Source organism: Schistocerca gregaria, chromosome 4, assembly GCF_023897955.1.
Source record: "Schistocerca gregaria isolate iqSchGreg1 chromosome 4, iqSchGreg1.2, whole genome shotgun sequence".
Classification (NCBI taxonomy): domain Eukaryota; kingdom Metazoa; phylum Arthropoda; class Insecta; order Orthoptera; family Acrididae; genus Schistocerca; species Schistocerca gregaria.
The window spans coordinates 532,589,177-532,603,231 of NC_064923.1; the positions used below are offsets into that span (position 1 = coordinate 532,589,177).

Consider the following 14,055-nt stretch of genomic DNA (forward strand, 5'->3'; position numbering starts at 1 on the left):
TGCAGTTTTGACCATTTCTATACACTTTTATTTTTGTTATAAGGCATATCATTCGCCTTAAATGTGACGGTGATAATAACACAACCAAATTGATTCTTGTTACATATTAGCGACCAAAAGTATGACAACAGCGTGCTCAGTTGTTAATACAATGTCTCAAGTCATTTGCGGGACTTTTTGTAGCGTATTAAAATTTTGTATGGTTTCAGTACAAAATATAATTCAAAGGGACTGTAAATTTCAAATTATATCAGTGTATTACATTTATCAATGTCATATGACGTCCAAAGGCTGTGCGCTGGGCAACATTGTTACTTTATCCAACATGAAAACAGTATTTTATGTAATAACCGGCACATCAGCGTATTGCTCTCCTAATCTATAGCTAGGCTACTGGGAAACAACTATGTTTGCAAGTTTTGTTGAGAAACAAAGACATCTACATCTACACCTACATGATGACTCTGCTGTTCACAATAAAGTGCCTGGCAAGGGGTTCAATGAACCACCTTCAAGCTGTCTCTCTACCGTTCCACTCTCGAACGGCGCTCGGGAAAAACGAGAACTTACACTTTTCTGTGCGAGCCCTGAGTTCTCATATTTTATCGTGATGATCATTTCTCCACATGTAGGTGGGTGCCAACAGAATGTTTTCGCAATAGAAAACTGGTGATTGAAATTTCATGAGAAGATCCCGTCGCAACAAAAAACGCCTTGGGTTAAATGATTGCCACTCCAATTCACGTATCACGTCTGTGGCACTATCTCCCCTATTTCGCTACAATACAAAACGAGCCCCCTTATTTGTACCTTTTCGATGTTCGTCAGTCCCACCTAACTAGGATCCCACACCGCACAGCAATAATCCAGAATATGTCGTACAAGCGTGGTGTAAGCAGTCTCTTTAGCGGACCTGTTGCACCTTCTAAGTGTTCTGCCAATGAAAAGAAGTCTTTGGTTTGCTGTACCCACAACATTATCTGTGTGATCGTTCCAATTTTGGTTATTTGTGTAGATGAACTTACAGCCTTCAGATTTTTGTAACTTATCGCGTAATCGAAAGTTAGTGTATTTCTTTTAGTAGCCATGTGAAAAACTTCACAATTTTCTTTATTCGGGGTCAATTGCCACTTTTCGCACCATATAGATATCTTATCTAAATTATTTTTCAACTTCTTTGGTCATCTGATGACTTTACAGAATGGTAAATGGCAGCATCATCTGCAGACAATCTAAGACCTTTACTAAGATTATTTCCTGTGTCGTTAATATCGATCAGGAACAATAGAGGGCCTGTAATACATCCATGGGAACGCCGGATATTGCTTCTGTTTTATCCGATGACTTTCTGTCTATTACTACGAACTGTGACCTTTCTGACTGGAAATCACGAATCCAGTTGCACAACTGAGACGACATTCCATAGGCACGCAGTTTGGTTAAAAGACGCCTGTGAGGAAGGGTGTCCAGAGCCGTATGGAAATGTAGAAAAATGGAATCAGTTTGACATCCCCTGTCTATAGCACTCGTTACTTCATGAGTATAAAGAGCTAGCTGTGTTTCGCAAGAACGCTGTTTTCTGAATCCTTGCTGATTATGTGTCAGTAAATAGTTTTCTTCGAGGTACTTCATAATGTTCGAATACAGTATATGTTCCGAAACCCTACTGCAAATCGACGTTTGTGATATGAGTCTGTAATTCAACGGACTACTCCTACTTGTCTGTTTGGGTATTGGTGTGACTGGAGCAAATTTACAGTCTCTATGTACCCATCTCTCTGTGAGCTAGTGGCTGTATATAGTTGCTAAATATGGAGCTACTGTATCAGCATACTCAGATAGGAACCTGACTGGTATACAATCTGGACCAGAAGCCTTGCCTTTATTAAGTGATTTAAGCTGTTTCGTGACACCCTGGATGAAAACTTATGTTCTCACTATAATTATTGGACACATATCTCGAAGTACCAATCTATGTTGTGCGTAGGTTAAGTTAAAGAGAATCGAATTCAAGAGGAGCTGTTCTGATTTCCTTGAGGTCATGGATATCCAGATTTTCTTCGTTTCTACCGTTCGGAACAAGAACAAAGTCGTTGGAATGCCGAGATTCAAACTACTTGATGAAGAGAAATAAAATTCACTTACTATAAATTCTTGGTGTGTTACCGGGATTTACTATTATTGTAAGTCGTTGTTAACGTCGATGTAAGAATGTATTGAATGAATGCGGGGTTATAAACTAAGCTGCACTCCAGTACTTCCTCTGCAAACAGCGATATGTACTCGTCTCTGGTTTACAAAAAATTCCTCTAGCGCTGACGCAATCGACTTTCTGATGCTCTAGGCTTAATAGGTATTATTTACTTCTTATCCCTAAAAAGAGGATGGGACAAAACTAATTTTAGACTGCTGAAATATTTGTACATAACTGACTGACAGGTGTTAAAACTGATGAAATATAAAACTCAGTGGAAAGTCCAATAGCCAGCAGTAGCTGTTTTTATTTAAGTCGATTAGAGACTCGAATCACAGTTTCCACAACTTTTAATTTGCATTTTCTGGTGCATATCTGTACAGAAGTTTTATCAATTAGTACTTTGATAAAGAGGAAGCGAAGTTTCCTCATATATTTCTTAAAATACTGCGTTAAAAGACATAAACAAGGAAAAAGCGGTTAGGTTTCTAGATAGGAAACTATGAGTCGATCACATACACCCCACAAAGATAGAGGCTACTCGTATGTAATAAATAAGATTGGCAATCTCATGACAAAAGATAGTTACTACAGTACTACGCCAATCGGCACACAGAGCTATTGCCGAATGCCGCAGAGTAGTAGTTGGTGAGGATAGACAAAGTTTTCAGCCCTCAGTTGGTAAAATCAGCATCAGAGATGAATGCCTATTGCATTTAGTTAACTCTCTTGTTACCCAGACGACAGCCACCACACTATCTCCAGTAACACACCGTGGACACCTCCTAGCTTGTGTTGTCAGCCGCTACAATTATTATTATGCTGGTGACAAAAACACGTAAGCATGCTGACTTACAGTAAGTTTGAATTTCAGAAGAGTCTTCTTCCTTTCGATCGTTCGTGGCTTCCAAAACTTGTTAAAGCAATTTTTAGGTATATTTCTGTACACTAGTTTTATTAATTTTCATCATTAATTTTTTTAATTCTTCAATCACTCCAGGTCCCACAATTTTCCTAGCATCGTCTGTTGCTTGAGATAAACAAACACGAACACATTTTAATGGCTAAAGTGATGACAGTTTGCCATTTTAAGACAGGGCACTCCCGTTTTCGGCAGTTGTTCCGCGTTACATGGGGACCGTCAACATCTCTTTTTGAATTTAATTACTGCTTTACTGTTTCTTTTTTTCAATTTTTTAACTCAAGGACCAGTTCCTGGTTCCTAATTCCATTCCATCTCTTTTACGGAGTGGACATTCATCATTGATGATGGTTTTACTCATTGAACGCTGAGATCTTTTCCTAGCCAACAAAACTATTACTCTGTGGCATTCTGACATAACGCACTATGTGAATTTTCATTCAGTTTTATATGTCAACGGTTTTAACACCTGTATATATACACCTGATATAGGAACTCACGAATTACTGATGTATAATGATTATGACATTATAGAGTTTTTGATTAAAATATTCATGATCGATAGCATCAGTGTACCATCTGCGCAGAATATTCTAGTCATAGTAACGTGAACCATAAAAGACAGATAACAGACAATTATCAACAACTCACGAAAACGGTTTCTCTGCCAAATCGCTGGTTGTCGTTTCGGGATGGAGAAAACCATGCTCTAATTCAGAACAGATGAGCGGCTTATATGCAATACTTGTCTGTCAGCCGGCCGCGGTGGTCTCGCGGTTCTAGGCGTGCAGTCCGGAGCCGTTCGACTGCTACGGTCGCAGGTTCGAATCCTGCATCGGGCATGGATGTGTGTGATGTCCTTAGTTAGTTAGGTTTAAGTAGTTCTAAGTTCTAGGGGACTAATGACCACAGCAGTTGAGTCCCATAGTGCCCAGAGCCATTTTTTGAACTTGTCTGTCGTTGTTTGTCAGCGGTGAAGGACGGCACAAAAAGCCCATTTTTCTTCTACCGGTGTTATATCTAATATTTTTATTCTGTGTGCTGATTAGGGAAGCACTCTGAAATCTCTGTAAACAAACAGTGGATAAATTTGTTCCAGCATTGGGTGCAGAACATACGCGTTTTCAACTGAATAAAAATTTGTAGGATTAAAGATATGTCCAAAGAAAGAAGGAAAATCTAGAGTTGATCGTATTGTCGATTGTGGTCTTATGGGTAGACCGTTAGATCTGATAGATATGCTTAAGAATATGATTCGCTCATGACCTAATTCGCTAATGCTTATCATGAAATTACAGAATTCGTTTCTGTAAACCACAAATTATGCTAGTGAAGGCCAAACAAGAAAACGATTTAGCAAGCAGAAGAAGACTGAGTTGAGCATTTTTCAATACAGTGAACAATTTAACATAAAGTTACCTTAATTTTTCTCTCTGTATAAGAACCTGCTGTCCAAAAACATTGTCAACCACATAGGCGAAAGCTCATAAATTACTGCGTTCGCCAAGAGCAACGAAAGGCGGACAGAAACTTACATCCCTATTCAAAAAGCTGTTTGTGGACCAAACAGTGAGGACATGCTATTGCAGATGGCTCTGTAAGCTGGATGACGGAAGTGTCTATGGCAACGGATGGGACAGAATATGTCAAAAATGAGAATGTGGAAAGCCTTCATTCACAAGTTTGTTGATAGTTGTAGTACTAGTAACTGTAGAAAAAGGAGAAAGTGAGTGTAAATATAGTGATAAGATCCAGCTTTGTAACGGCAGGCTTTTACAGTATAGAGACAGATCTTCAACCGATCTCTGCGATGTGGAAGTTTAAGCAATGGAGAAGAAAAACCTTTCCCACAGAAATATCTCTTTTTAAATTTTACCTATTTTTAGAGGTTCCCAACAAATGCAGTGTATTACATTTTGTTCGTAGTAAGTTCAATCATAATGCAAACAAACGGCCGCTCCGCACGTTCAGCGATAGCTCATTGGGAGCAGTTCACCTACTCCACATGCTATACGGCTACATACGTATCAGGTGTATCATTGTTAATCTATCGTGAGTGACACAATGAGGCACGCTAAAGAATTTAAAGTTTTGATTGGTTTTAGCTTATCACGTGTTCTAGACCTGGTTTCACATCTCATTGGACAGTCATTATCCTGTGATGAATTCGTCTCGCGTAATGAGCCGAGTGGTGGCGTCGTCTTATCGCAACGTTTCGATGGGTTTCGTACCCATCATCTTCTGGCGAAGTGTCGGAATGCTCACTCACTCTCATCTTATACTTTCCCCTCTTTGGGGAAGTGTGTGGGGGAGTTTGTAGGGTATCGGGTTTTACTCCTCTGTGTACTTGTGTGTGTCATTTTGTCTGTGATTTATTTGGTGTCTGTGAAATGTTATGAATGTCTTGTATGTGCCTTGTACTTGCCTGAGGTTAGTGGCATGATTGGTAGTATGTGGATGGGAGCTGGATTATGGACTGGGTACTAGGATTTTCTCTTCGACTTAGTCGTGGAAGATCTTCATTGAGCGTTTTTGCTTATCGCAGGACATGTCATAACGACCTCGGGAGTGGATGAGAACGTTACCTCATATGGAAGAGCCCTTAAAGAAGGCCCTTGCCAGATCTTGGAAAGGCTCTTTCAGCAGTGCAATTCCAGCTGCGGCATGCAGATTATCAATAGGAAATCCGAGTTGTAGATGCAGATCCCTCCTGAGGGCGCGGTTCTGCAGCCTCTGGAGTTTGTCCACGTGCTTCTTTGCCGCATATCCCCAGACAGGGCATGCACACTCCATTACTGGCCGGATCAGGGCCTGATGTACATTCACTCCTACAGAGCAGGGAACGGAGCTAGTTGAGGATTGGGTACAGGATGGACATTCTGGCACAGACTTTCCTGTGGACTAAGTTTCCACGTAAGACGAGAGTCCAAGGTTATGCCAAGGTACATGGCAGTTCTGCTTAGTGCGCCACGGGATTTGGGTTCCGTTTAGGTAAAGGTAAGGATGTGGGGAGGGGTGGGGGGGAGGGTAGCGTTGAGGAGGTTCGCACCTTCCGAGCCTCCGGATAATCAGCATAGCCTGCATCTTTTCAGTTGATGGTGATGCTCCAGCGACGAGCCCAAGTTCGTGTATCATCTAAAACCATTTGTAGCCTAGGGATGACCAGGTACTTGTCCGCATTTCGTGTGTAGAAGGCTGTGTCATCTGCGTACTGTGCGGTGTGCACCACAGAGGCCGTTGGTGTGTCCGCAGTTTACAGACTGTACAAAACGGGCCACAGGACATATCCCTGTGGCATCCCCGCACAAATTCGTCTTTTGGTGGGGCTGGCACTTTCTACTTTGACAGAGAAAGTTCTTTTCGTGAGATAGCTTTTGATCAGCGTAACTGTGCTCCCGGAGAAACCTTGTGTGTGTAACTTGTAGAGTTGACCCCTATGCCATCTGAGTCGAAAGCTTTGGCTACGTCTAGTAGCGCTATCCCGCAGCAGCCTCTGTGATTAAAGCCCTCTGTGGCTCCTTCAAACACTGTCATGATCTGTTGTGGGGCAGAGTGGTTCTGACGGAATCCGAATTGGAAATGCAGCAGAAGTTGTTCTCTGGTAAGATATTCCTGTATGAGTTTTAGCAGGAGGCGCACATAGATCGTTCTTGGAGCTGGCCAGAGGCTAAATCGGCCTGTAGTGCTGCGGGAATAGAGAGCTTTTCCCTGGTTTGTGTATCGCGACCGCTTCCGCGAGTTTCCAGCAAGCTCGTAACCCGCGGGAGCGAGTAATCTCGATGAGGACGTTCGTGAGATGAGTGGTAGCCGAGGGTGGGCCGTTTTACACTGAGTGATTGTTGACTCTATCATGTCCTGGCGCCATTTTTGCGCGGAGGGACCTAATTTCTTATGCCACGTCTTCAGGGGCAAAATGTGTGGGTTCGTCTTCTTAACAGCCAGTTGACGACAGACTACTACTTCATGCTCTTCATCCTGGGTTTCTACCACTTGAAACTGCTTTTCGAAGGAGTCGGCCAGTGCGTTGGCATTTTCAGCTTGGCTGTAGGTCAGTCCTCGCTCACCATGAAGTGGCGGCATCCTAGCGAGTCTTTTTGTGAGTTGTTTCGTTGCTTGCTATAGTGTGTGAACGTCTGCTTTGAGAGCTCTGAGGCGATTTTGCCATTGCTGGTTTCTGTGCTCATTTAGCGCTACCTACAGCTCTCTCTGTAGACAATAGAACAGCCTCCTGGTGAGCTGGTTTCTGGTGAACTTCCACTCTTTTGCCACCCTGTTCTTATGACTAATTTGGGCAAGCAGGTGTTCCGGGAGCTGTATTAGCGGCGGCGGGTCATCCCATTGTGGAGGGATGGCCTCTTCTGCTGCCTGCAAGATGGTACCTGTTAGGTCTTGTAGCGCTTGTTCTACTGTTTTGGCAGTAAGTGGCGGAGCGTGAGTGATATCAGAGGCGACAATTTTTTGGTATCGCTCTTACTCTGTACGTTTGTAAGACGTCTGGTACAGTGGCAGTGCTACCCATTCTCCCACATCGACCTCTGGAATCACTGGGTTAACGTTGGAGGACATTCTGTCTTTGCGGCACTGATCGTACGATCCTCTTAGTGAGAGCTATGTCTAACACCTGGGGCCTGCCTCCATTTTTTGGAAAATGTGTGGGCTCGACCGGACACCATGTTTCGAAGTGGAGGATGCGCGCTAGTTGTTGCAATTTGGCGCCTGGTCTGGAGGTTACTCTAGAATTGCAGTCAGGTTGTTTGGCACTTAAGTCGCCCCCTATTATGAGTTTGCATTCAATTTGCCCTATAGCAGCTATATCTACATCATCTATTTGGTCTTGTAGGGGTCGGTAAATTGCAATAACTGTTAGGGGTCCGATGGCAGTGGTTACTTCTACCGCCACTGCAAAGATTTTGTTGGTAGCTGGTACGAATAGCTGGTCGTGTGGGATCCCTCTTTTTATGTATGTGGCCACTCCTCCGCCTTGGGTTGGCCTGTCCTTACGGTAATTTACGTAATTGGGAACTGTCTCTTTAAATTCCGGTTTTAGTTGGGTTTCCCCCATCACGCATATTTCGATGGAGAGCTCCTTCATGAGTCCTCTGAACTCGACCTCTTGATTAACAATGCCGTCTGCGTTAAAGACGCACATTGTCAGGCGTTGGATATTTGGTCGTCTATCCATGCTGGGGTTTTGAAACTACTGAGGAAGTCGCAGGGGGGAGCGACTGCTAGACTGCTGCCTGAAGGGCAACGAGGATCTGAGTGTTTTGTGTCTCTAGGCCTCCCTGAATTCCTTCATCATTTCCATGACATGGTTCATAGTGTGCATCATAATGCCTAAGGCGATGTGTTCTGCATATTTATATAGCTGATTGGCCGTCATCCGCATCTTTAGGCCGGCCAATTACGTTCCTGCGAAACGGGGTACCGCGTCGGTTTTGGTGGGTGTCGAGATCCAACGGATATCCAATCTGTCTACGTACGACGCTGCCTTCAGATCGGAGCGTTCCAGACGTATTATGTCAATTGCGGGTTTACACGCTTCACTGAGCGGAAAACTGCTATGCCTGTTTACTAAAATGTTGTGCTGGGAGATACATAGTTGTGTCTGCCCGATATATTCCATCCGCCATTCACGGCATCTGCAACCGCAGCCTGTCTTTGGTTGAGCCAAGTATATCTTTAACTTGTTGCGGTACACGAAAGATGGTCGTTATATCATGCTACTTTAATATTCTTGCGATATTGGCTGTCGGCGGTCCAGCAAACGGCAGATATGCCCACGTTTTGCTTCTTCTTACGGTTTCTCTTCCCGCCTCTTGTCTGCATGCAAGGCGCGTCTTATTTGTGTCTCGGTGTAGCCCTTCTTTCAGAATGTTTCCGGCAGAACTGTAACTGACGCGGCAGACTCTCGCTCCCACAAATTGACCTGACTCTTTGTACTTAGGTGTTTAGCACTGAGTTACGTTGTGCTGGATGGTGGCAGCTCCAAGCATTGAGATAAATGTCAGTGTGCGTCTTCATTTTGTAGACCGTGTGTCCCAACGTACCGTCCGTATTTTTCTTGATCAAAATATGCAAGAAGGGAAGGCAGCCATTCTCTTCTACCTCCATGGTGAATCTGAAGCTGTCATGTATGCCACTGAGATGGCGTAGCAACTCGTGTAGTTTTTCCGCGGCATGGGGCCAAACTACAAAAGGGTCGTCTACGAATATGTAGACCACCTTTGGTCTATGGCGGGCGTTATTTAGTGCCACATCTTCAAAGTGCTCCATGTAGAAGTTGAAAATACCTGGAGCCAGGGGGGAACCCATGACATCAGCATCTGTTTGCTCATAGAAATTACCACCACATTTGAAACACGAGACGAAAGAGTCTTAGTGTGTCCTCACCGAAGAGGCCTGCAGTGGAGCTAAGGAATCAACCAGCGGCAGCCGGGTGAAAAGACAAGTGACATCAAAGCTGACCAGTAGATCTTTCTCGTCGAGGCGTAACCTTTTGGTACCTTAACAAATTCTGTCGAGTTCTTGACATGGTGAGGGCAGTGAACTACGAGTGGTTTTAACAGCTGTGCTAGGTGCTTGGCTACACCATACGTCGGAGAATTTGTGCTGTTCAATATGGGACATAGTGGGACATTCTTAGGATCTTCGGGAGGCCATACAGTCGCGGTATAGCCGGTGCCCGAGGTAAAGCTTCCTTATGGTGTTTCTGTCAAGTCCTGAGCTGTTTAGAGGATCGATAGTGTTGCGCGTGACAAAGCAGTCCCGTCTTTCCCCACTTATTTGTATGCTGGATCTTGTAGTAAGGTGTCGATCCTCTGCCAGTAATCTTCTGACTTCAGTAGGACTGTCGCCTACCCTTTGTCTTCTGCTAATACCACTATATCCTTGTAATCGCGAAGGTTCAACAGTGTCTTGTGCTCTTCTGCTGTAATATTGTTCTTCGGCATTCTTGCTTTTTCGAATACCCTGCTGGTCTCCCTTCTCACTTGCTCGACTTCTCCCGGCGGGAGTCCAAGTATACCTTGCCGGCGTTGCTGATGATGTCACGTTTTGATAGGGTTCTTAAAATCGGAGCAGAGTTCAGACCTTTCGACAGCACAGAGGTTGTTGTTTCATCCAGTGCTCTCGCTGTCAGTTTGATGACGGTCTTAATATTGTTGGCTTTTTCCTCCTGTTGACGTCCGCCCGGAATTCTGAGTAACTTCTCCCACTATTTGTAGGTGGCTTTCTTCTTGTAGAGCTCACTGCTGGCGTACGTGTTGTCGTCCAGCCACTCCCAGGTGTGTGTTGAGAGAGTGGAAGCTAGGTACAGATGGTGAGTGAGCAAAGTCTTGCCGTTCTTATCGAGTTCTATTCTGGTAAAGGGTATGTATTCCTGTACCAAGGCTGAACCAGCCCGTCGTCATATACGTTTTGTCCTCGCCTTGTTGACAGGATACCGCAAGTTTTAAAACTGTGGCATCACTTCCTTATCTCGACACCCTACCAAGAAGGCTAATTATCTCAGCAGCTATCCCTTCTTGATTCGTGGATTCTGCAGCATCTGGTTGCTGCTCTGGACATCCTCCACGTAGAGCTGTGATGTATGCGATTGCAGTCTTTCTCGGCGATGATGAATTCTTCTCGGGTTATCAGCCGAGTGGTGGCATTGCCTTGTCGCCACGGAGGTAGTGGGGATACGTCTGCGCAAAAATTTAGTGAACAGGGATAGTGGTTTTCAGTTCAGTGCAGCGTAGAATCCCGCAATCGACAAAATACGTCAAGAACGCTCCGATCTGAAGGTATCGCAGTCAGAAGGCAGAATGCATAGCCACCGGGTTTCGACGCAGGTACGCGCCGCGGCTCCCAACCCACGGAGAACTCATTTCCGTAGGAACGTGATTGGCCGGCCTACAGAAGCCGACGACGGCCATGCACCTATATACACTCCTGGAAATTGAAATAAGAACACCGTGAATTCATTGTCCCAGGAAGGGGAAACTTTATTGACACATTCCTGGGGTCAGATACATCACATGATCACACTGTCAGAACCACAGGCACATAGACACAGGCAACATAGCATGCACAATGTCGGCGCTAGTACAGTGTATATCCACCTTTCGCAGCAATGCAGGCTGCTATTCTCCCATGGAGACGATCGTAGAGATGCTGGATGTAGTCCTGTGGAACGGCTTGCCATGCCATTTCCACCTGGCGCCTCAGTTGGACCAGCGTTAGTGCTGGACGTGCAGACCGCGTGAGATGACGCTTCATCCAGTCCCAAACATGCTCAATGGGGGACAGATCCGGAGATCTTGTTGGCCAGGGTAGTTGACTTACACGTTCTAGAGCACGTTGGGTGGCACGGAATACATGCGGACGTGCATTGTCCTGTTGGAACAGCAAGTTCCCTTGCCGGTCTAGGAATGGTAGAACGATGGGTTCGATGACGGTTTGGATGTACCGTGCACTATTCAGTGTCCCCTCGACGATCACCAGAAGTGTACGGCCAGTGTAGGAGATCGCTCCCCACACCATGATGCCGGGTGTTGGCACTGTGTGCCTCGGTCGTATGCAGTCCTGATTGTGGCGCTCACCTGCACGGCGCCAAACACGCATACGACCATCATTGGCAACCAAGGCAGAAGCGACTCTCATCTCTGAAGACGACACGTCTCCATTCGTCCCTCCATTCACGCCTGTCGCGACACCACTGGAGGTGGGCTGCACGATGTTGGGGCGTGAGCGGAAGACGGCCTAACTGTGTGCGGGACCGTAGCCCAGCTTTATGGAGACGGTTGCGAATGGTCCTCGCCGATACCCCAGGAGCAACAGTGTCCCTAATTTGTTGGGAAGTGGCGGTGCGGTCCCCTACGGCACTGCGTAGGATCCTACGGTCTTGGCGTGCATCCGTGCGTCGCTGCGGTCCTGTCCCAGGTCGACGGGCACGTGCACCTTCCGCCGACCACTGGCGACAACATCGATGTACTGTGGAGACCTCACGCGCCACGTGTTGAGCAATTCGGCGGTACGTCCACCCGGCCTCCCGCATGCCCACTATACGCCCTCGCTCAAAGTCCGTCAACTGCACATACGGTTCACGTCCACGCTGTCGCGGCATGCTACCAGTGTTAAAGACTGCGATGGAGCTCCGTATGCCACGGCAAACTGGCTGACACTGACGGCGGCGGTGCACAAATGCTGCGCAGCTAGCGCCATTCGCCGGCCATCACCGCGGTTCCTGGTGTGTCCGCTGTGCCGTGTGTGATCATTGCTTGTACAGCCCTCTCGCAGTGTCCGGAGCAAGTATGGTGGGTCTGACACACCGGTGTCAATGTGTTCTTTTTTCCATTTCCAGGAGTGTAGGTATGCCGAACACAGCATGCCGACATGAACAAAAGACCCAAATCAATCCTCTCATAAACAGAGTGTAGGAAGGAAAACAAAAGAATAAAAAGTTAGGCCCTCAACAAAAGGTAGGAGCATGACACGCAAACGAACTTAATTGAAACGCACTCCTTCTGAAGGAAATGTCCATAGACAATCCCCTTCACAACAGACATAGTAAGGGATGGTTATAATATGCGACAAGCAAGCGAGCATCCCGACACTCGCTGAGTGGCAGTCAAGTGTCGAACATGTGTTCCGCTAACTCGCACACCTTTCAGCCGTAGGCCTCCCCCCTTCCCCCTTTTGTACGGGTGACAAATCAGGAGACTCATCCGGCTTTGCTTTTGTTAAAGAGTCGGCAGTAAGCAGTTATGGCGGGCAGGATACATTTCCTGGGCACCGCCCGACAGCAGAATTGTTGTGTTTCTTGTCATTGTGTCTGGATGTCGAGCTCATGTGGTGCCTTGGGGTTGCAGTGGTCTACCGCTGTTAACAGATGCTGCATCTTGTTGTTGCCGCGGGCCGCGTCACCGGCCGTTTCGAGTATCCCAGCTGCCCAGCTGGTCCCCCCATGGTTAGGGAAATTGTGGGCCAGGACCTGGAAGCCGGCAACGGAACTGACGAGAGGGTTTCCTCTGCCGCCGTCCAGACCTCCAGGTCCACCAGCGCAAAAGGGAAAGCAATGCAGCCAGGTAACCTAACTGTGAAAACGATGGCTGTAACTGGCACTTCCCTGGCAGCAGCCCCCTTTTCTGCTCCGGACATTGCGACAAACAAAACGCTGTAATACACAGAACAACATCAGTAGTCGGAGCTTGCGATTCCACCCCTCTTCCCCTTGTCCTACTTCCGCACCTGCTTGCCAATGCCACCAATAACCTCCCAAACCACATAGCTCCCCTGAATAAAGGCAAGCAGTCCCGTTAGCCGACCGAATCCTCCCCAAACCCACTGTCTCAACTCAGACATCCACCCGATCAAAATATCTAAAATCCCCACCACACAAGTCCACTTCATCCAAACAGCGGCCTACAAAGAAGGACCGCAAGGCCAAACACCCCAAGAGCAAGAAAAGCTCCAAAACCACTACCTCAACCACTCCCTCACACTCTGAGGAGAATGCGCCCCAGACAGAACCTGTAGTGGCCCTGGGAGGGAGGCAGGGCAGGATTCGGATGGTTTCGTTTTGGCGAAGAAAACCTTTCGTCAGCCGAGGCTTCCGGCGGCTTGTGTAGTAGAACCCACCCTGAATAGGATTCAGGCGGTGGATGATGAGCCAGAGACAATACAAAACAACAAAATACAAACACAAACACAAAAACACGTCACAAACCATCTCCCTCCGACTGTCGCTGAGTTTCCTCGGAATTACGAGGATCTCTTCGAGATGTTAAAATCAGAAATCGTGGGAGAATGTTTTAAGGCAAAACCTGCTGATGGTGACAAGATAAAAATAACACTTCACACATTGTAAGACTACAATACAGTCAAAACACTTTCTCAAACAAAAACATACCCCGCTACACGTTCCCTACAACAAAATCACGGATCAAAAACATAG

At 46.2% G+C, this 14,055-nt stretch overlaps 1 protein-coding gene across 3 annotated transcripts in view; it reads right to left on the reverse strand.

Annotated features, from left to right (window-relative positions):
* LOC126267676 (nephrin-like) overlaps positions 1-14,055 on the reverse strand; it is a 468,973-nt gene that overhangs the window by 14,039 nt on the left and 440,879 nt on the right. The gene's annotated exons all lie outside the window — the stretch shown is intronic.